The sequence below is a fragment of the Oncorhynchus keta genome, chromosome 23 (genome assembly GCF_023373465.1).
Source record: "Oncorhynchus keta strain PuntledgeMale-10-30-2019 chromosome 23, Oket_V2, whole genome shotgun sequence".
Taxonomy (NCBI): Eukaryota; Metazoa; Chordata; class Actinopteri; order Salmoniformes; family Salmonidae; genus Oncorhynchus; species Oncorhynchus keta.
Window position 1 is genome coordinate 36,617,519 of NC_068443.1, and position 22,173 is coordinate 36,639,691.

Genomic DNA, 22,173 nt, shown 5'->3' on the forward strand with positions numbered 1-22,173 from the left:
GCCTTTTCATTTTCAATAACTATTGATCATTTATGTGTCTCTGCCTGTAAATCTTCCTCCTAAAAGGTAGGCTATATCCTATATGCAAAACGTAGCTCAAGAGAAAGTGCAAGTGTCCGCTGTCATCATTCTTGCTGCTTCAAGTTCAGTAGCTATATGTGCAAGATCAGGTGCGTGTGTGGTCTCAAATAGAGTAGGCTATAGCCTATGCGTGGACGGATAAGCCCTGGACAGTTTATCTGTTCAAAGGAAATGTACTTCGTAAATATGATTAGGCTATAGTTTACTACAGTGCCTAGAAATAAATATTGATCACCCATATTTGTCTCCCAGTCTGAAAATCGAGAAAGTGCAAGTCTCTCAACGTTTTTCTTCTCAGCTAGACAGCCCTCGAAGCAACTCGCAGCCCAGGTTGCATGCATTCTTAACTGTGTTTTTCTCGTTGCCGCTATTCTCTAGGTCATTCAATGCAGTATCCTCCAAATCTGCATGCCTGGGTATTATTACCATCTATTTTTCCCATTCATCCATAGTGATGTCGACGAAAATATCAAAATAAATGTTCCACTTATATACATTTTAGTTTTCGCAACAATGTATCGATTTAGCCAGTCAACAGTTGCTATGACAACCATCTCAATCTGCTCTCAGTGTACTTCGGGCACATTCACTTCATATGGGACAGTGGAGATGCAATTCAATAATGAAACAGTATTGAAAAGGTCGGAGGGCTTATACAAATCTCTGCTGTTGAAAACCAAATGCTAGTCTAAAGCAAGTGAAATAGATCATTAACAAAAGTGAAATAAACAATACAACGAGTACAGTAAACATTACACTTACAAAAGAATAAAGACATGTCAAATGTCATATTGTGTCTATATACAGTGTTGTAATGATGTGCAAATAGTTAAAGTACAAAAGGAAAATAAATAAACATAAATATAGGTTGTATTTACAATGGTGTTTGTACTTCACTGTTTGCCCTTTTCTTGTGGCAACAGGTCACACATCTTGCTGCTGTGATTGCACACTGTGGTATTTCACCCAATAGATATGGGAGTTGATCAAAATTGGATTTGTATTCAAATTCTTTGTGGCTCTGTGTAATCTGAGAGAAATATGTGTCTCTAATATGGTCATACATTTGGCAGGAGGTTAGGAAGTGCAGCTCAGTTTACACCTCATTTTGTGGGCAGTGTGCACATAGCCTGTCTTTTCTTGAGAGCCAGGTCTGCCTTCGGCAGGCCTTCTCAATAGCGAGGCTATGCTCACTGAGTCTGTACATAGTCAAAGATCTCTATCATTTTGGGTCAGTCACGGTGGTCAGGTATTCTGTCACTGAGTACTCTCTGTTCCTTCCAATGTGTCAAGTAATTCTCTTTTTGTTTTCTCATGATTCGGTTGGGTCTAATTGTGTTGCTGTCCAGGGGTTCTGTGGGATCTGTGTTTGTGAACAGAGCCCCAGGACCAGCTTGCTTAGTGGGCTCTTCTCCAGGTTCATTTCTCTGTAAGTGATGGCTTTGTTATGGAAGGTTTGGGAATCTCTTCCTTTTAGGTGGTTGTAGAATTTATCGGCTCTTCTCTGCATTTTGATCATTAGCGGGTATCAGCCTAGTTCTGCTCTGCATGCATTATTTGGTGTTTTACATTGTACACCGAGGATATTTATTGCAGAATTGTGCATGCAGAGTCTCAATTTGGTGTTTGTCCCATTTTGTGAATTCTTGGTTGGTGAGCGGACACCAAACCTCACAACCAAAAGGTCAGTGGGTTCTATAACTGATTCAAGTATTTTTAGCCAGATCCTAATTGGTATCGAGATTTTATGTTCCTTTTGATGGCATAGAAGGCCCTACTTGCCTCGTCTCTCAGATCGTTCACAGCTTTGTGGAAGTTACCTGTGGTGCTGATGTTTAGGCCGAGGAATGTGTAGTATCTGGGATCTACATCTGCTTATATTAGTTACTGTGCTGTTACTAAGCAGTAATGCATTACGGCAGTGTTACGTTACTACACCTAATAGGAAATGCACATGCACACTGGGGTGCCGGGAACTGTAGAGCACGAGGGGTTTTGACTAAATGAAAACTAACTGTACTCCCGTCTCCTGCCTGGTCATTTCTCCACAACACAAATATTACAGTGGCGACGAGGTGATTAAACTACATAAACGGACATTGCTTGAAGGGAAGAATGTTGCGTGAGTAATGAAACTCAAAATAATTATGTAATTCGTCAGTTATTTTTTTATTTTCTTTCGCCAGTAGAGAAGGCTAAGCACTGCTAGCACTGCTAGTACAGTATTCCGGAGCTGCCAAGTAGCAAGACTATTGGAGTCCAGAATAGCGACACTGCCCTCTGGTGGTTAAATAAAAAAACTGTCATTGAACCCATTGAAATTAGGTGATCTCAGTGAAGAAATATTGTCAAGAAAAAAAAAAGGAAGAAGGAACGTAACACGTGTGTACATTATTACAAATGAGTGCAGTGAATTAAGTAATTGCAGAAACTTCTGAAGTGAATAATTAGATGAAAATTCAGAAAATTAAGGAATATAAGGAAACTGAACAATTAACTGTGAAAATGGCAACCATTGGTCGAGTACCAGAGTTTGAGGCTACAAAAGAGGATTTTGATTCCTATTTGGAGCGTTTTGAGCGTTGGCTGGCTGCAAATTAAATCAAAGATGGAAAGAAAGCAGACGTATTTCTCAGTGTTTTGGGTCCAACTGAGTATGGATTGCTGAAAGGTCTCATTGAACCAATGAAAGCAGTGGAGTTTAACTATGTAGAACTGACTGAAACGCTTTCAAGGTATTTCAAGCCTAAGCCAATTCTCATTGCAGAACGTTTCAGATTTTACCAACGTCACCAGAGTCAAGGGGAAACCGTGGCTGACTACATCCTTGCTTTGAAAAGGCTGGCAAGTACATGTGAGTTTGCACGATTTCTTGATGATGCTCTCCGAGACAAGTTTGTATGTGGTCTCACAGGTGAAGCATATCACAGAAGGCTCCTGTCAGAGAAGGACCTGACCTTTAAGAAAGCCTGTGATATAGCACTTGGACTCGAGCTTGCCCACAGGGATACTATTGAGCTATCGGGACATGCAGAACATCAGAAAGGTGTTCACAAGGTCAGTGATGCACGTGGTGAAAAAAGCTCACAAAAGTCACACTTTTTTCAGTCCCGTCCTCAAGGTTACACAAGAACAAAGCAGCCCACATCTCAAAGGTCTAAGCCAAGATGCTACAGATGTGGGGGAGATAATCATCAGCACAGTGAATGTCGATTCCAAAATGAAAAGTGGCACAATTGTGGAAAGGTTGGACATTTACAGAGCGTGTAAAGCCTCGAAACGCACGGCAAGAGCGCACAAAGTGTCAGACGCAGCACAAGAAGAGGAAGGTACAACTGAAACAGTAGTGGAACTGTTCACAGTGTACACGGCTCAACAACTAAAACATAGATTCAATCTCAACATGGAGTTAGCGGGAAACCAGTAAAAATGCAGCTGGACACCGGAGCGTCTGTATCTCTGGTTCCAGAGAGACTCTACAGAGAGAAACTAAAAGAGTGCCCTCCTCAGCCCGCGTCCATCCGCCTTTCTTCATACACTGGTGACACTATTCCTGTGTTAGGGCAGAGGAGCGAGGAGCGACTGGGCCGCTCCGATTGTTGTAGTTCCAAAGAAAGACAAGACCATCAGAATGTGCGGTGACTACAAGGTCACAGTAAATCGCTGCATACTACCAGAGGAATATCCACTACCAAATGCTGAAGATCTGTTTGCCACTCTAGCTGGTGGGAAGGTTTTCAGTAAGCTGGACCTGGCATTCACTTATCAGCAACTGAAGCTGAATCCGGAGTCAGAACAGTATCTGACCATCAATACACACAAGGGGCTATTCAGATTCAACCGCTTGGCCTATGGAATTTCGACAGCTCCAGCGATATTCCAACACACAATGGATCAGATCTTGGACGGTATAGACCATGTTGTGTGCTTCATGGACGACATCCTCGTGTCAGCACCAACCATTGGAGAGCACCTTGTAGTGCTGGACAAAGTGATGTCAAGACTGGGGAAATACGGAGTGAGAATGAAACGCAGCAAGTGTGAGTTCCTCCAGGACTCAGTGGAGTATCTCGGATACAAGATTGATGCGCAAGGCCTGCACCCAACTAACAGCAAGGTGGAAGCAATCGTAAACGCACCAGCACCCACAAATATCTCAGAGCTGAGGTCATTTTTGGGGCTCCTGAACTATTACGGAAAGTTTGTGGCAAACTTGTCCACATTGTTGCATCCGCTTCACCAACTGCTGCAGGCCGATACAAAGTGGAATTGGTCCCCACAATGCGAAGAAGCATTCAAGACTTGCAAACAGCGTCTGCTAAAGAGCAAGTGGCTTGCCCACTACAACACAGAGATGAAACTGAGACTCGCGTGTGATGCATCTCCATACGGAGTAGGAGCCATCATCTCACATGTTCTACCGTCATGTGAAGAACACCCTATTGCATTTGGATCACGGACTCTGTCACCAAGTGAGAAAAATTATGCTCAAATTGAGAAGGAAGCCCTGAGCATAATATTTGGAGTGAAGAAGTTTCACAAATACCTCTACGGAAGGAAGTTCCAACTGCTGACAGATCACAAGCCTCTGTTGGCCATCCTTGGACCAAAATCAGCTATACCAAACCTTGCTACACTTCGAATGCAACGTTGAGCTCTGATATTGTTAGCCTACGACTAGGAGATTGAGTACAGACGATCCAGTGATCACGCAAATGCCGATGCACTATCAAGACTACCATGCAATAGTGACTCTGACAGTGAAGATGATAGAGCAGTCTTCCAGATCTCTCTCATTGACGAACTGCCCATATCTGCTTCTGACATAGCAGAGGAAACAAGGAAAGACCCAGTGCTTTCCAAAGTCTTGGACTTAACATTAGGTGGTTGGCCAACCTTCGTAATTGACGATAACCTTCGTCCATTCATCGACAAGAAAGACCAGTTGTCCACTGATCAAGAGTGTGTTCTGTGGGGATCAAGGGTGGTGGTACCTCACAAATTCAAAGAGGAAGAGAGGGTGATGGTACGTGATTTCAGACACCCTAAGCGCCTGTGGAACTCAGGTGTGATCTTGCAACGCAGAGGACCTTTAACTTACCAAGTCCAAATTGGTCATCGCCAGGTCAACGTTCATGTGGATCATCTGCTACGGTCCAACGCCCCAGCAGAGACATGCAGAGAGAACAAGAACAATAACGACCCCCAGGACTATTCTCCTGACTGTGGACTTACGGGAGAGACAGAGCCTGACCTTCCACCCGAACCTGGCCCACCACAGGAAGCCCAGGAGGAGCGGAGATATCCTATTCGACAGCGAAGGGCACCTCAAAAGCTTGACCTGTGAGTTGAGCTGGTTAAGGAGGTAACAGACAGTAAAACAAACACTTTAATATGTCCTAGATAAAAGGAAAGAAAAAGGACATTACCTGGGTTAGTTATTAGGACACAAACTCCATCTTCGGGGCAGAATAATCCCCTGGATTTGTGCTGGGCTCAAAGTCTGCTTCAACCCAGTAGTTGAAAAATGTTTAAGAATGCATTGTTCAGATATTGCATTATATTTACCTTGTTCTCTGGGAGTTAAACACTATGGGGGAGGAGTGTAGTATCTGGGATCTACATCTGCTTATATTAGTTACTGTGCTGTTACTAAGCAGTAATGCATTACGGCAGTGTTACGTTATTACACCTAATAGGAAATGCACATGCTCACTGGGGTGCCGGGAACTGTAGAGCACGAGGGGTTTTGACTAAACGAAAACTAACTGTACTCCCGTCTCCTGCCTGGTCATTTCTCCACAACACAAATATTACAGAATGTATATTTTTTGGTGTGCTCTAGGGCAACAGTGTCTAGGTGGAATTTGTATTTGTGGTCCTGGCAACTGGACCTTTTCTGAAACACCATTATTTTTGTCTTACTAAGATTTACTGTCAGGGCCCAGGTCTGACAGAATCTGTGCAGAAGATCTAGGTGCGGCTGTAGGCCCTCCTTGGTTGGGGAGAGAAGAACCAGATCATCAGCAAATAGTAGGCAATTGACTTCAGATTCTAGTAGGGTGAGGCTGGGTGCTGCATACTGTTCTAGTGCCCTCACCAATTCATTGATATAAATGTTGAAGAGGTTGGGGCTTAAGCTACATCCCTGTCTCACCCCCCGGCCCTGTGGAAATAAATGCGTGTTTTTTGTCAATTTTAACTGCACACTTGTTGTTTGTGTACATGGATTTTATAATGTATGAGAACATGGATTTGTATGGTGTACATGGATTTTATAATGCATGAGAAGACTTTGCCTTTGTTTTGGTTTGTTTGTCAGTTAGGGTGTGCAGGGGGAATGCGTGTTCTGTCGTAGAGTAATTTGGTAAAAATCCAATTTGACATTTGCTCAGTACATTGTTTTCGCTGAGGAAATGTACGAGTTTGCTCTTAATGATAATGTAGAATATTTTCCCAAGTTTGCTGTTGACTCACATCCCACGCTAGTTATTGGGGTCAAATTTGATAACTCTTCGTGCTGTTGTTTGTTTCGAGTTTTCCAATTTTCCCAGAAGGTCACGCCCTGACCTTAGAGAGCTTTTTATGTCTCTATTTTGGTTTGGTCAGGGTGTGATTTGAGTGGGCATTCTATGTTTTTGTATTTCTTTGTTTTGGCCGGGTATGGTTCTTAATCAGGGACAGCTGTCATTCGTTGTCTCAATGGAAATCATACTTAGATAGCCTTTTTCCCTTTGTTATTTGTGGGAAGTTAACTTTGTTTGTGGCACTTAGCCCTTAAGCTTCACGGTTGATTTTGTATTGTTTATTGTTTTTGTCTGCGTCAACCTAATAAAAAGGAATATGTACGCTCACCACGCTGCGCTTTGGTCTACTTCCCATGACTATTGTGACAGTCAGTGGACTGACTGTGGAAGCTCTAAGAAACTCTGGGTTGAGGTCAACGATAAAGTAGTCTTCAGTACTACTGCCAACAGATGAGCTATACTGTAGGTGTATCTATCATAGGAGTCCCCTTGAAGCCTACCATTGACTATGTTTTGTACATACCCAGCGTCCGACAGAGCTGCAGGAGTTGTGACCCGGTTTTATTTGTTATGTTGTCGTAGTTGTGTTTAGGGGGGGCACATGGGGGAGGGAATGCTGTCACTTCCAGGTAGGTGTTTGTTCCCCCTGTGTGCTGAGGGTGTCAGGTTATTGTCCAGTTCTGGCATTTAGGTCGCCACAGACTAGTACATGTCCCTGGGCACTCTCTTTCTCTCTCTCTCACATTCTCTCTCTCTCTCTTTCATGCTTTTCCCCTCTTTCTCAGTGTCACTGTCACTGTCAACCTTGCCCAGCGACCTTGACCAAATGCCAGTGCAACCTCCTGGTCTGTATATGAATAGAGATAGGGAGGACAGACCGACAGGCAGATAGAGAGATCTCTGTCAGCTGGGAATCGCTGTCTGTCATGTCACAGAATAGGATCACACGATCAGCCACATGCGTTCAGCCACGATGCGTTCATGCACAGTGTCAGGCCCTTTTTCGCTTTTCTATTTCTCTCCCTCTCTTTCTCTCCATCCCGGCTTTCTATTTCTCTCTTAACTCTCCTTATTTCCCTCTCTTTCAAACGCCTCTTCTTTTCTGTCATTCTGTCATGCAGAGATGGGAGATGAATAGAGATCTGCTGTATGGAATTTAACAAAGAGTACTTTGTGCAAAACCGGCACATCTGATTCTTTGCTCCAGAACGTTGTACTCGTGTCTGATAGTCAAATAACAGGGAGTAATCTGTAACCCCCCAGAAAACCCCCCCCAGATGAGACAAAAGTTGCCAAAATGTTAGGCCCTCTCCTTCTTCATAATTGACTTTATTAACAGCCTCGAAGATAATGATTAAATTCCATTGAAATGTCATCTCCGTTTCCGATGGGCGGCTCGCGCCCCCATACAACTCTACGCTATATTTGACATCAGTTCCTTTTCTCTCTCTGTCAAAAGTTATTCAAAGCAGAACAATAAAGTTATTACACATAATACAAAACTGTAAAACGGCTTTCTGCCATGTCTTCAGGCAGACGAGAACACGATGACAACTTTGAACAGTGTAATACTTACAATCATAGCATGGCAAAAGTAATCCACTTGACATTTCATCAACCTGCCAGTTAAAAATATTACGTGTCTGAACTCATATAGTAGCGTTAGTTTTATCGTTTATTTACAGAGCTTTTTTTTTGGTTTTGTTTTCTGAAACAATTTGCTCAAGACAAGACTCGCTTTTATTTAATCCATCAAATATCTTTCTCCTCACATTGTTGTGCTATTTGCTTGACACCCAGCGCCGTAACGCATTATGACATGGTCATAACCATGTCATATAATATGTCATAATAGCTGACATAACTTGTCATGATCATCACACTGTCGTGACACATATATTTAGACCTGTTGTGGCTTATAATGCATTATTTTATGGCTGGTTATGACACCTACATAAGAGGGTAACACCCCACCAAACAAGGCAACACATTATATTACACCGTAGCCTACTTGTCAACAGTATGTTTATGTTATATGACATTTTATGAAAATGTAACGTATTCAATTGTAATTGCGCACAAATTGATGTCAGACATGCACCTAGCCTAATGCTCTGTTTCTGATGACTGAGATGACTGCAGGAGCAGATTTCAGGAGCAGGACAAGACACCCTCTTTTTGACTGAGGACTGACATAATGACATGTATATGATAGGCCTATCTGGCTTATATGATTATGATGTTCATAATGCTTAAAGCGCATTTTCTTAGTCCAAGTGACGTGACACAGGATGGTCATAATGCTTCATGACAGTGTCATAAAGTGTATTTTCTGCAAGTTATTTACAATGTGATGGGGGGAGAAACATGACTGTGTAAATATTTAATTACCACAAACAACAATTAAATGAAAAAACAAACTTTTTAAAATGAAAGGAAACTTCTTGGCCAGGGAAAAAACACATTTGAATAAATGTGACTTTTGACACTCTTATGTAGGTGTCGTAACCAGCCATAAAATAAGGCGATATATATATATATATCACTACAGGTGTATGTATATGGGTCATGACAGTGTTATGACCAAATTATGACAGGTTATGACAAGTTATATCAGCTGTTATGAGATATTATTACGTAGTTATGGCCGTGTCATAACGGGTCATGGCGTTTGGTGTCAAAGTGTTACCTAAAATTGTAGATCCAAATACAGACCTTTTTAAAGTCAAATAGCACTTACATTTGATCTTTTATGACCGTTGCTGGCAAGTGGGATTTTAGTGCCAGTAGTATCTGTTGACATTGACTGGAGTATGGCATGTTAGAATGTATTACTTTGATTCATATGTCATGTAAGCGTATTGTTGCATAAATCAGACTTTGCCACAGATGTCTCCTATTCATGTCCTTTACATGCAAGCTGTTTGTGTTTGGGTATTTCAAGGGCGGCTGAGCCTGAATTTCTCTTGTTATCCCAGTTTGCTTCTCCAATTATTGCACCATGGTTGAAGAAGGACTGCGAGGTAGCGACAACATTGCCTACTTTTCCCGAGGGCCAAAAATGGAACCAGGCCCCATGATCCCATAGCAGTGGAGGCTGCTGAGGGGAGGAGGGCTCATAATAATGGCTGGAATGGAGTGAATGGATTGGTATCAAATGTGTTTGATACCATTCCCTTACATCCATTCCAGTCATTATTATGAGCCGTCCTCCCCTCAGCAGCCTCCTTTGTCCCACAGTGAGCGAAGCGGGTGACTACTATCGGCCAGATGCGTTTACGCTAGTAGCTAGAGATCCACTTATTACACCAATTATCTGTTCTGGATGTGTTTGCATTGTAATGGCGGCTCGCCTCCGCCCCACAGTCTGCGCAACAGTGGACCGCTTAAAGTAATTGGCCAGAAAATGTCTCTCAGTCTGTCGTGCCTAGGATGTGTTCATGGATGTACTGCCCTTGTTAGTGACTCTGATGGCAGTTACCTGGGAGGCACCGGATGCCTTTGGAAACGACATGATTGTGATTCTCCTCTTCTGTGTAGTAGTTGAAGAGGAGCCAAGACGGGAAAGTAGGAAATGAGGAGGGATAGCTCCAGAATCTCCCATCTGTTTACACACACACACACACGCACGCACGCACGCGGAGTCACACATGCACACGTGTACAGACAATACACACACACACACACACACACACACACACACACACACACACACACACACACACACACACACACACACACACACACACACACACACACACACACACACCCAATACAATGCAAGGCCCTGAATAAGCAATAACAAGGCGGTCCGGTCTGAGATGGAAGCAGCTCCATAGCAGACAGATCAAACATGAAGAGTCGAGAGCATGAGACGAAGAGAGAAGGTTTAACCTTTTACTGCAGTGGGCTAAGTCAGGGTCACACAGAGTCTTTCTTGGTAGTCTTAAACAAATCTACTTTGAAACAAAAGTATACATCTCACACACGTGGTGTTGTAGAAATCCTCCACACATGTCAGATATAGAATCTATAAAATAAATCTATAACATTTTGAATTTATCACAATATTACACTTTATATACACGTCACAGAAGACTGAAATGTATCAAAACGTTTTCACATAGAAACGCCTGATTTTCGCATTAAAAATAAATAAATGAAATTCTGAAAAATATGAATAACATTCCACCTATGAGGCCAATAGGTAATTTGACTGCAGGAAAGGGCTACCACAGACATCCAGTTTAGTAATTTCTCTGACCTCCCAACCCTGTCCTGTCCTGTCTGTCTGGAAGTCACACTGAAAGATGTCCCAGCCAGGATGTATCCTGAATAACAGCCCATGCCTCTCTGCTAAGTTAAAGACATAGAGTCCCTCCTCTCCTCAGACAGACGCTATAGCCCCCCCCAGACAGACACTACAGGGTCCCTCCCCCCCCTCAGAGAGACATTATAGGGTCCCTCCTCCCCTCAGACAGACGCTATAGGGTCCCTCCTCCCCCTCAGACAGACGCTATAGGGTCCCTCCTCCCCCTCAGACAGATGCTATAGGGTCCCTCCTCCCCCAGACAGACGCTATAGGGTCCCTCCTCCCCCAGACAGACGCTATAGCGTCCCTCCTCCCCCAGACAGACGCTATAGGGTCCCTCCTCCCCCCAGACAGACGCTATAGGGTCCCTCCTCCCCCCAGACAGACGCTATAGGGTCCCCACATGTAAGCTGAACAGGTATAAGTGCTCCTTCATTCCCATGTCCATCAAATACCTAAACAGCAATCAGTAAAGCCGGGCAGATGTTAGTACGCCACTGACAGAATAAGTGAATATGTAAAGTATTATGTATGTGGCTATATAAGAAGAAGTGTATGATGATAAGGGTAACGTGTAATGTACGGATTATGTTGAGTGTGTAATGTACAGTGTCTATTTTGTAAAAAGCAGTACTGTGTCTCTAAGACAATTTTCCCCTTGGAACATTAAAGTTGATCCTAGCCCATCCTATCGCAAGGCCACCAATAAACACGCTATGTAACTCGGATTTAGCCCACTGCGGTAAAAGGTTAAGCAACAGACGATAATGCTAACAAATAACCTGTGAGTTTCCCATCAGTGTGGAGCAGTGGAGGCTGCTGAGAGGAGGACGGCTCATAATAATGGCCGGGACGGCGCAAATGGAATGACATCAAACACCCGGAAACCATGTTTGATGTATTTGACACCATTCCACTGACTCCGCTCCAGTCACTACCACCAGCCCGTGCTCCCCAATTAAGGTGCCACCAACCTCCTGTGGTGTATAGGTGGCTATATTCCTGGTCCTATTACTTTAGTACTACTTTTGATAAAGCCACATAACCGCCGTTGTACTTTTGCATAGCCTTGTAGAGGTTCATTGTTATCCATTGTTGAGGGTTTCACCTCTCAACGTCGGCACTGCATCTTCCACACCCCCTAACATCGTTCCACCACATCCAGGCAGCAATTTATACCGAGGTACAACACCCCTGCTCCATCACAACGCCAGTGTTAGCGTTCAACCACTATTTTACTATTTCTTTGATTACACTCTAGCGCTCCATCTTCTTTGTAGGAAGTATATAGAAAAGAAAAAGATAGAAGAGACATGGGGAGGCATGAGAGAAAGAAAATAGAAGAGGGATTTATGAAAGGTAGAAAAGAGAGAGAGAGAGTGAGAGAGAAGAGAGAGGGAGGTATGACAGGGGAGAGAGAGGGAGGCATGAAAGATAGAAGAGTGAGAGAGAGGAGAAGAGTGAGAGAGAGGGGGAGAGAGAGAGGGAGGCATGAAAGAGAAGAGAGAGGGAGGCATGAAAGAAACAAAAGAGAGCAACGAGCGAGGGAGGCATGACTGAGAGAAAGAAAGGAGCGAGAAGAAAGAGGGAGGCATGAGAGAAAGCAAAGAGAGATGAGAGGGAGAAGAGGTGCTTTCTCACTGCGTCGGAGCCTCTCTCTTTGTTCCCTGGTGCTGGTGGTTAGCTCGGCAGCGATTCATCATGATTATCTTGTCGTAGGCAGGTAATGTCACAGGCAGGGCCCAGGCTATTTATGGCCCCTGTGTGTGTGACGCCTCGGCTGCCTTTTCTGCCTTTTCTGCCTCTGCCTTTGCCCAGGGCTCTGGCAGGAGCCATCGCTCTCTGGGTGTAGAGACACTCCAGTGCACCCCAGATTCAGGGGAAGAGGAAGTGGTGGTGGAGTTGGTGCAGGGTGAGAGGGAGTTCGGAATCATACAGAGCACCCCTAAACGGGAAGGCCTATATGGCCTACCGGGGAGATGGGAGTGGAGAGTGGAAATTAATGGGGAGCGGAAGGTGGAGGTTAGGGCAGGTGTGTGTAGGGTGGGGATATGATGGCAGAATTACACTCACCGGTGTAAAAATGCATCTCACACCACTGCCTGAGTGGCAGTACATACTGTGTGTATGTGTGTTCTGGAATGGTTCCACTTCTTGCAGCACACATAGGTCTGGCACAGTAATTGTATTATTCTGAACCAACAACTGTTGACAACCAAACGTAAATATATATATTTTTACAAACTTAAAGCAGCATTGTCTTTCAATCCTCTCTGCTTTGCTGTCTGTCTTGAACTCACACTCTTGCTAGCAAACTTGGCCCACATTTTCCCACACCAGTGAGTTTGTGACAGACAGACACAGCTTTATTTGTACAGGGGAGATGTTTTCAGGTATTTTATAAACATTTTGCCAGATTCATCTCTCTGAAGGAGAACTCACAAGCATGTCAAAAAATTCCACCGAGCAGGAGTGGCCTGCTTTCCTCCTCTGGGTGAATACCTTGTTAGCCTAATAATGTTTAAAAAAAAATAATAATAATTAAAGCTCGCTAGCTAACTGAGCTAACAAGCTAGCTAGCTAATGTACCAAGCCAAGCAGGAAAAGAATTAGGCGATGGGGCGACACAGAAACAGGATGTTGACACGCCAGAGAGACAGAGGGAGACTTGCATTGTGCAAGGGTCAGTGGACTTGGTTAGACATCATTCTTCTTTATTGGTATTCCGTATATGTGACTTTTAGGGTACATTGAACCATTTCCATAAGGCCGTGTGTGTGTGCTGTGTGTGTGTGTGTGTGTGTGTGTGTGTGTGTGTGTGTGTGTGTGTGTGTGTGTGTGTGTGTGTGTGTGTGTGTGTGTGTGTGTGAAATCTAGCACACACATAGTCACTAATGGCAGAGGGTGGTAGAGCATGGATGAATGTTTTATAAGGGGCCCATCCTTTCTGATGCTGTTGCTAAAACCAGTGTCGCTCTCTCCAGCCACTGTCACTCTCTTAATATTGCATGTGGCCTTGACTTAAAAACAGCTCTCAGTCCATCCATCCATAGGTAGTCATGAGTCCATCTATTTCATCCTGACTTGAAAGTGCAATTCATGAATCAATTAATCAGTGATGTTCATTCCTTGTCACTCCCTTCCAGCCGTACATATTTCCTTAGAACGCAAAAAAAATGGCCCCTTAACAGCATTTGAAAATAAAAGCGTATTTATGAAAATATATTCCAAGCTTTATTCCACATAGAAGACACTAATTAAGGGCTTGTAAACGGCATATAACGCAACGAAATTAGAAGTAGATTTTTCGGCATTGTTAAACAGGTTACCTTTGACTTAGAATAGTTACCTAATCACCCCCCAAAACATAATATTAACATCCTAATAAGCTCATGAGAATCGATGAAAAGAAGAGCTACAGTACTACCATGTTACAAGCAGATTATGGCACTCAGCTGATGTACAGTATGCCCCATATGATTACAAGACCTGGGTTCAAATGCCAGGTGGTTGGGGTTTGCAGTTTTGGGGCTTATCTATGGGTCACATCGCAAGCATCAAGCTCAATCAAGGTGTCGAAAGCGTTCCACAGGGATGCTGGCCCATGTTGACTCCAATGCTTCCCACAGTTGTGTCAAATTGGCTGGAGGTCTTTTGGGTGGTGGTGGACCATTCTTAATATACACAGAAAACTGTTGAGCGTGAAAAACCCAGCAGCGTTGCAGCTGTTGACCCACTCAAACCGGTGCGCCTGGCACCTACTACCATACCCCGTTTAAAAGGCACTTACATATTTGTCATACCCATTCGTCTTATGAGTGGCACACATACACAATCCATTGTCGCAAGGCTTTGTTGGAGACTATTTGACTTGAGCCCATTTTAGTCTGTTTATAATTGTGTAATTAGCCTAAAAGTAGTAATTATCACGTTATGAGTTAGATGGGATGACCTATGTGCATTGTATTTGGGTAGAGGGAAAGTAAAAATTAAAAACTGAAATACCTTATTTACATAAGTATTCAGACCCTTTGCTTTGAGACTCGAAATTGAGCTGAGGTGCATCCTATTTCCATTGATCATCCTTGAGATGTTTCTACATCTTGATTGGAGTCCACTTGTAGTAAATTCAATTGATTGGACATGATTTGGACAGGCCCACACCTGTGTATATAATGTCCCACAGTTGACAGTGCATTTCAGAGCAAAAACCAAGCCATGATGTTTAAGATATTGTCCGTAGACAATATTGTGTCAAAGCACGAATCTGGGGAAGGGTACCTAGAAATGTCTGTAGTATTGAAGATGCCCAAGAACGCAGTGGCCTCCATCATTCGGGGATCCTGAGTGGCGCAGCGGTCTTAAGCACTGTATCACAGTGCTAGAGGCATCACCACAGACCCGGGTTCGATCCCGGGCTGTATCACAACCGGCCGTGATCTGGAGTCCCATAGGGCGGTGCACAATTGGTCCAGCATCGTCCGGGTTAGGGGAGGGTTTTGCTGGGGTATGCCGTCATTGTAAATAACAATTTGATCTTAACTGACATGCCTAGTTAAATAAAGGTTAAACAAAAAATAAAACAAATCTTAAATGGAAGAAGTTTGGAACCACCAATACTCTTCCTAGAGCTGACCACCTGGCCAAACTGAACAATCGGGGGAGAAGGGTCTTGTTCACTTAGGTGACCAAGACTTAGGTGACCAAGAACCCGATGGTCACTCTGACAGAGTTCCAGAGTTCATCTGTGGAGATAGGAGAACCTTCCAGAAGGACAAACATCCATGCAGCACTCCACCAATCAGGCCTTTATGTTAGAGTGGCCAGACGGAAGCCACTCCTCAGTAAAAGGTACATGACAGCCCGCTTGGAGTTTGCCAAAATGGTGCTGGCAGCATCATGCTGTGGGGATATTTTTCAGCGGCAGAGACTGGGAGACTAGTCAGGATCGAGAGAAAGATGAACAGAGCAAAGTACAGAGAGACCCTTGATGAAAACCTGCTCCAGAGCGCTCAGGACCTCAGACTGGGGCAAAGGTTCACCTTCCAACAGGACAACAACCTTAAACACACAGCCAAGACAACGCAGGAGTGGCTTCCGGACAAGTCTCTGAATGTCCTTGAGAGGCCCAGCCAGAGCCCGGGCTTGAACCCGATCAAACTTCTCTGGAGAACCTGAAAAGAGCTGTGCAGCGACGCTCCCACATCCAACCTGACAGAGAGGATCTGCAGAGAAGAATGGAAGACACTCCCCAGACACAGGTGTGCCAAGCTTGTAGTGTCATACCCAAGAAGACTCAAGGCTGTACACCTATTCCTTAAAGTATACTTTTTTTCTTGAGTACTAATATTTCTGTCCCCACTTCAACAAAGGAATACTCAAATACATGTAATTTTATCCTTGAAATATTTAATTTAAATACTGTAGATTTCCATACATTCCTATGGAGGACCAGTAGCTTCAAAGCCTCTGATCGGCCAATTCATAGCATCAGCAATCCAGGGTGTGTATACATCATTGTTTTGAACCCAGGTCTGGTGTTGTCACCTAAAATAAAGTGTCCCTGCCTTACACTGTCAGCCAAAGCAGGAGGCAAACAGAGCAAACCATCATTTAAGGTATTTTTCTCCTCACTACAGTCTGCTCTAGCACCTGGCTGCTTACCACTGTGTGTGTGTGTGTGTGTGTGTGTGTGTGTGTGTGTGTGTGTGTGTGTGTGTGTGTGTGTGTGTGTGACTTGATCCGCTCTCATCCCCTTCTTCACTGCAAGCGGTTTGTCCCAACGTCACACACTCGTTGGCCTGACCTTGGGTTGACCCTGTAGTTAATTGTGTGGCCCCCACAGTGTATTTAGCACTGTGGCTATACACCTTGAGAGCTCAGCCGACACAACAGAACAGAACTGTGGAGATATACAGCCAGGAAGAGACGAGAAGCAGTAGGCCAATAGCAGTGAGCAATGGAACCACAATCAGCTGGATGTTGAGTAAACAGTGTAGGCTACATCCGTGGCTACAGATCGTATGAGTAATGCAATCCCAGTTAGGTCAGAGTCAGACATAGGGCAAATCAAATCAGTCATATCAAGAGAATATACACAGTTGAATAGAGAACAGATAAAGGAGCCTAGTCAAGCGGACGAGGCAGAAACTTTTATCTTTCTACTGTGAGAATAAAAGTGGTCTTCCTTTTAACTGCATAAAACATGTTGATTGCATGAATCAATAGAAAACTCCCCTTTATATTAACTCAAACACGTTTTCTTGTGACCCGAGATGATACTTTATTTAGCCCTATGTCCTTGAACTGAAGTAGCCTTACAGTTTTTGATAGATTGATTGCTGAACAAAGTCCATTTACGGTAGACTATTCGCAGACAACTTACCCAACAAACTTGTGCTTATTCCAGTTGTCTTCTTATTTCAGGCCCTTTCAGTGCTGACTCGTGTTCAGTTCAGGAAGTGTATTTGCTAAAGTGCATCCGTCAGAAAAGTGTCCTGAAACTTCTTCACGGTCTTCCCTTTTATGCCTTTACCCGCTACTCTGCATTCCGATAACTCTCTGCCATTCCTCTTTGTTTGGAACGAGACGACAGGTGAGTCAGTGGATGACATTTAGCTATTTTTCTAACTATAATTTGAGCAGATGCCCCCCCCCCCTCCACATTAAACCCCACCATTACTTTTAAAATACAGCACTACACTGTCAGCCGTTCTTACTGCTCTTTCGTAGGCATCCGCAGCCGGATCATTTCATTGAAATATGGTGATAGCCAATTTGTTGTGGGAGTGTTGGAGCACTAAAAAGCAGGGAGGAATCAGCTGTGATTACGCTGATAACCATCATTTCCCCAGCGGTGCGCTGCTGCTTTCCCACAATGCCTCTGTGTGACGAGTGCCATTAATGGAAACCTGTTTACTCTAATGCTCAGGTGAAGGCAGGCTGACAGCTTTCAGATAAATAGCAAATAGCTTGTTATCTCTCCTTTCGCTCTCTGTCTCCTCTCTCTCTTCTTCTTCTTCCTCTTTGTCTCTCTCTCTCTCTCTCTCTCTCTCTCTCTCTCTCTCTACCTCACTCTGTCTCTCTACCTCACTCTGTCAGCAGCAACTTTTTGTCGGCTACACTTCCTTGACAAGATATCGTGTGTAGGTAGATGGCCACTTAGCGCCCCGTTCATTTGAACGTGGAAGCCATTTGCTAATGTTCAGGCCTCCCTCCTCTTCATCCCCCGGTGGGGCTTGTGGGCCTGTTAATGTGTTCAGATAAGGCAAGAGGATCTAAAGAGATGAGACCTAGAGCATCAATTACCGCGGCCTTTGAACGTGTGACCCTTCACTGTGAGTCTTGTCATGTGGAGATGATGGAAAGACAAGGTGATATGGTGAGGCAAAGGGGGAGAGGACAAGAAAAATACTGTGTGTAAGTGCGAGTGATCGAGAGAGAGTATTTTCGTAGATGTCGGCAATGTGAGTTCCTGTATTTTATGCCAGCGAGAAAGGGAGAGAAAGGGCGATCGGGAGAAAGAAAGATAAATGTTTTGCCTACACATCAATTCACATATCCTGGATCCTTTTGAGCCAGAACATACAGAAAGAGAAATAGAAGGATGAGAAAAGCCAGCACACTCCCCTAGATACAGGGGCGGAGGAGGGAGGATGTTGTAGTTTAATTCAATTTTTCTATTTGCTTGTTTCCCCTGAGGCGGCAAAGGCAACTTCAAGGCTACCGTGCCTCAGCCCTCTCGTTATGGCGTCCGTGTCCCTTTTCGCTAGATGGACAGGGCCCAAAGACCCCTGGGATAGCTGGGCTCATATTAACACCACAAACAAAGACAGGAAGGCCCCGCAGCCCCCGCCAGCACTGCTTCTCTCCCCAAATTGATTTGTATTATTTTTCTTCCTTTATCTCTTAATTACTCTGGGAGCAGAAAGAACCACAGGTGAACCACCAGGTGTTAGATTATGCCCAGTAGGAAAGCTAGTAGTCCCCCCCCCCCAAAAAAAAATAACATAAATTGTCCCCCTCCAAACAATTTTTATCACGGTCGAATGATGACTCATACTCCGCATTTTATAATGTTTTTACTTCCTGGGTCTTTGTTCCACTGTCAATTCAAAAGTACATAATTATTTTTGAAAGTTGTTTTTTTTGTTACTAGAATGTAATTGACTTCGCCGAGTTGAAGCGTGATTATGTTTTGATGTGGTATTTATTTTAATTACACTACCGTTCAAATGTTTGGGGTCAATTAGAAAAGTCCTTGTTTTTGAAAGAAAAGCTACTTTTTTTTGTCCATTTAAAATAACATAAAATTGATCAGAAATACAGTGTAGACATTGTTAATGTTGTAAATGACTAATGTAGCTGGAAACAGCATATTTTTAATGGAATATCTACATTATCAGCAACCATCACTCCAATGTTCCAATGGCACGTTGTGTTAGCTAATCCAAGTTTATCATTTTAAAAGGCTAATTGATCATTAGAAAACCCTTTTGCAATTATGTTAGCACAGCTGAAAACTGTTGTTCTGATTAAAGAAGCAATAAAACTGGCCTTCTTTAGACTAGTTGAGTATCTGGAGCATCAGCATCTGCGGGTTCGATTACAGGCTCAAAATGGTAAGAAACAAAGAGCTTTCTTCTGAAACTCGTCTGTCAATTCTTGTTCTGAGAAATGAAGGCTATTCCATGCGAGAAATTGCCAAGAAACTGAAGATCTTGTACAGCGCTGTGTATTACTCCCTTCACAGAACAGCACAAATTGGCTCTAAACAGAATAGAAAGAGGAGTGGGAGGCCCCGGTGCACAACTGAGCAAGAGGACAAGTACATTAGAGTGTCTAGTTTGAGAAACAGATGCCTCACAAGTCCTCAACTGGCAGCTTCATTAAATAGTGCCCGCAAAACACCAGTCTCAACGTCAACAGTGAAGAGGCGACTCCGGGATGCTGACCTTCTCTAGGCAGAGTTGCAAAGAAAAAGCCATATCTCAGACTGGACAGTAAAAAGGAAAGATTAAGATGGGCAAAAGGACACAGACACTGGACAGAGGAACTCGGCCTGGACGGCCAGCATCCTGCATTCGCCTCTTCGCTGTTGACGTTGAGACTGGTGTTTTGCTGGTACTATTTAATGAAGCTGCCAGTTGAGGACAAGAATGTAATTGACTTCGCCGAGTTGAAGCATGATTATGTTTTGATGTGGTATTTATTTTATTTATATCTGGTGCCTATGTGGTTAACCCAAAGAATATAAGGGTTTGTGGATGACATCACTAGTGTTGCCTGGAAACCGGTGTCTGCTTTCATCTGAGGACAAACTTTACAATCAGGTCAGGGGATCCACAGGAAAGAGCTGATTTGATTAAAGTAGCATAATAACAGCTGGGATTGACATAGCTCACAGCATCATTGTATTAGGAGCCACTGCAATCCATCTTAACTTATCAGTAGCGTTTGTCAAAATCCATTTTGGAGGATTTTTAAGTTCAGCCTTCGTCTCTTTGTCCGCTGGCAGTGAGCTACTCGTCTTCCATTTGGTGTCCTTGCTAATATGCCTGAATTATTATCCATTATGATTCATAATGGATAGGTCACAGAGTTTAATTGCTAACACTTCACCCAACATTTGTCATAAAACCTACATAAAACCATTTACTGTATTATTGTCTCACAATAATGAAAGAATAGGGGTCAAAGAAGTATTATGAAAGACTAATAGACGCTGCGGTGTCTGATCAAATTAAATAGGATTAATAGGATTTTGTAACTTGTACCGGTATGTCTCCTTCCTCCACTGAAGTTTCATTCCATCCGAGAAATGACAGGTGTACATTTGGCTGTGCTGCAGGAACCCTTAGTAAAGTTGGCCTTCTGTGTTCTGTCTGTGACTGTCTGGAACACGGACATCTGGCGCTGTCTGAGGTGGTACTCAGAGATGCTCCTTCACAATGACCAGGGCTAGGGAGGACACACACACACACACACACACACACACACACACACACACACACACACACACACACACACACACACACACACACACACACACACACACACACACACACACACACACACACACACACACACACACACACACACACACACACACACACGTGCACGCACAGACACACACACATTGCCTTTTAACCTCCTGAGTCCTGACCCTCTGTCAGTCATGATGACTGCCGTCCGACGATCGGGCAGACGACAGGTGATTGGAGTGTTACTGTGTCTGACAAGGAGACAGGTTCGGTGTGAGTATGAGTTTGTTAGGGATGTGACATATGTAAACAATGTAAACATATGTGTAAACAATGTAAACAATGTGACATATGTAAACAATTTTGTTTAAAAAAGTTTAAACGTTTAAAAGATAAGAAAAAAATATTAAAATCACATCTGAATTCACAATGCAGATATGGTCCTGCTTATGACCTCTAGGGGGCAATGCAGTTCCATTGACCTCAGTCATGATTATCAGACAGCGCTCACCTTACTGCTTTCCCACACCCACTCAGCAATTATGGTAGTTAATGCCGTTTTTAGGTTCTCTGCTGTGTGCCTCTCCTACATGTTCTCAGTGGTCAGTACATGTAACTTCCTCTCCCACTTTTCATCAATGTGAAGACTCCGTGATGTATGACCGCGTGTTCATTAGACGTCCAACAATCTGTTGTTAATGCCATTTTTGGGGTGTTTGAGAGCTCCCATTTTGTACTCGCAGAGCAATCATTGTACAAGTTCTCCGTCAGGGGGCGTCACAGTCTTTCGACATGCCATCTTGTAGTCTGGTTCCAGATGTGCCATGCGGGTATTGAAGCCGACATCCTCTACCGTTGACAAGGGCTGCATATCAATGTATAATCATTTCTGTAATCAGCGCTGTGATTTTCTCACTCTGTCCCTCACCGCACGTCGGCCCTGCCACTGTAGCCCAATTCCACGTCGCCAAGTTTTGCATTTCACCGCCTTCTCCCTCGGCTTCCCAAAAAGCTTTGCCGCTGTCACTTCCCCGTCTCACTTTCTGCCATTTTATTTTCAACTGTTAACGATGACGCCGTGCGGAGCGTTTTACATCCGTAGAAAATAATTTGAAAGATGCACATCTCCTCCTACTAACGTTACAGCATTGTTGCGTTAAGTGTTAGTTTAGTTTCTTTTCATGACGATGATCGGGACATGTTAGTGGTAGTTTTGTGATAACTGCAGAGTGCTTTGAATTTTGTGAAGAAAAAACAAGAATAAAAACCT

General features: G+C 43.7%; 1 protein-coding gene across 3 annotated transcripts in view; it reads left to right on the forward strand.

Moving 5' to 3' along the window:
* LOC118402563 (calsyntenin-2-like) overlaps nt 1-22,173 on the forward strand; it is a 286,368-nt gene that overhangs the window by 20,458 nt on the left and 243,737 nt on the right. The window lies entirely within an intron of this gene.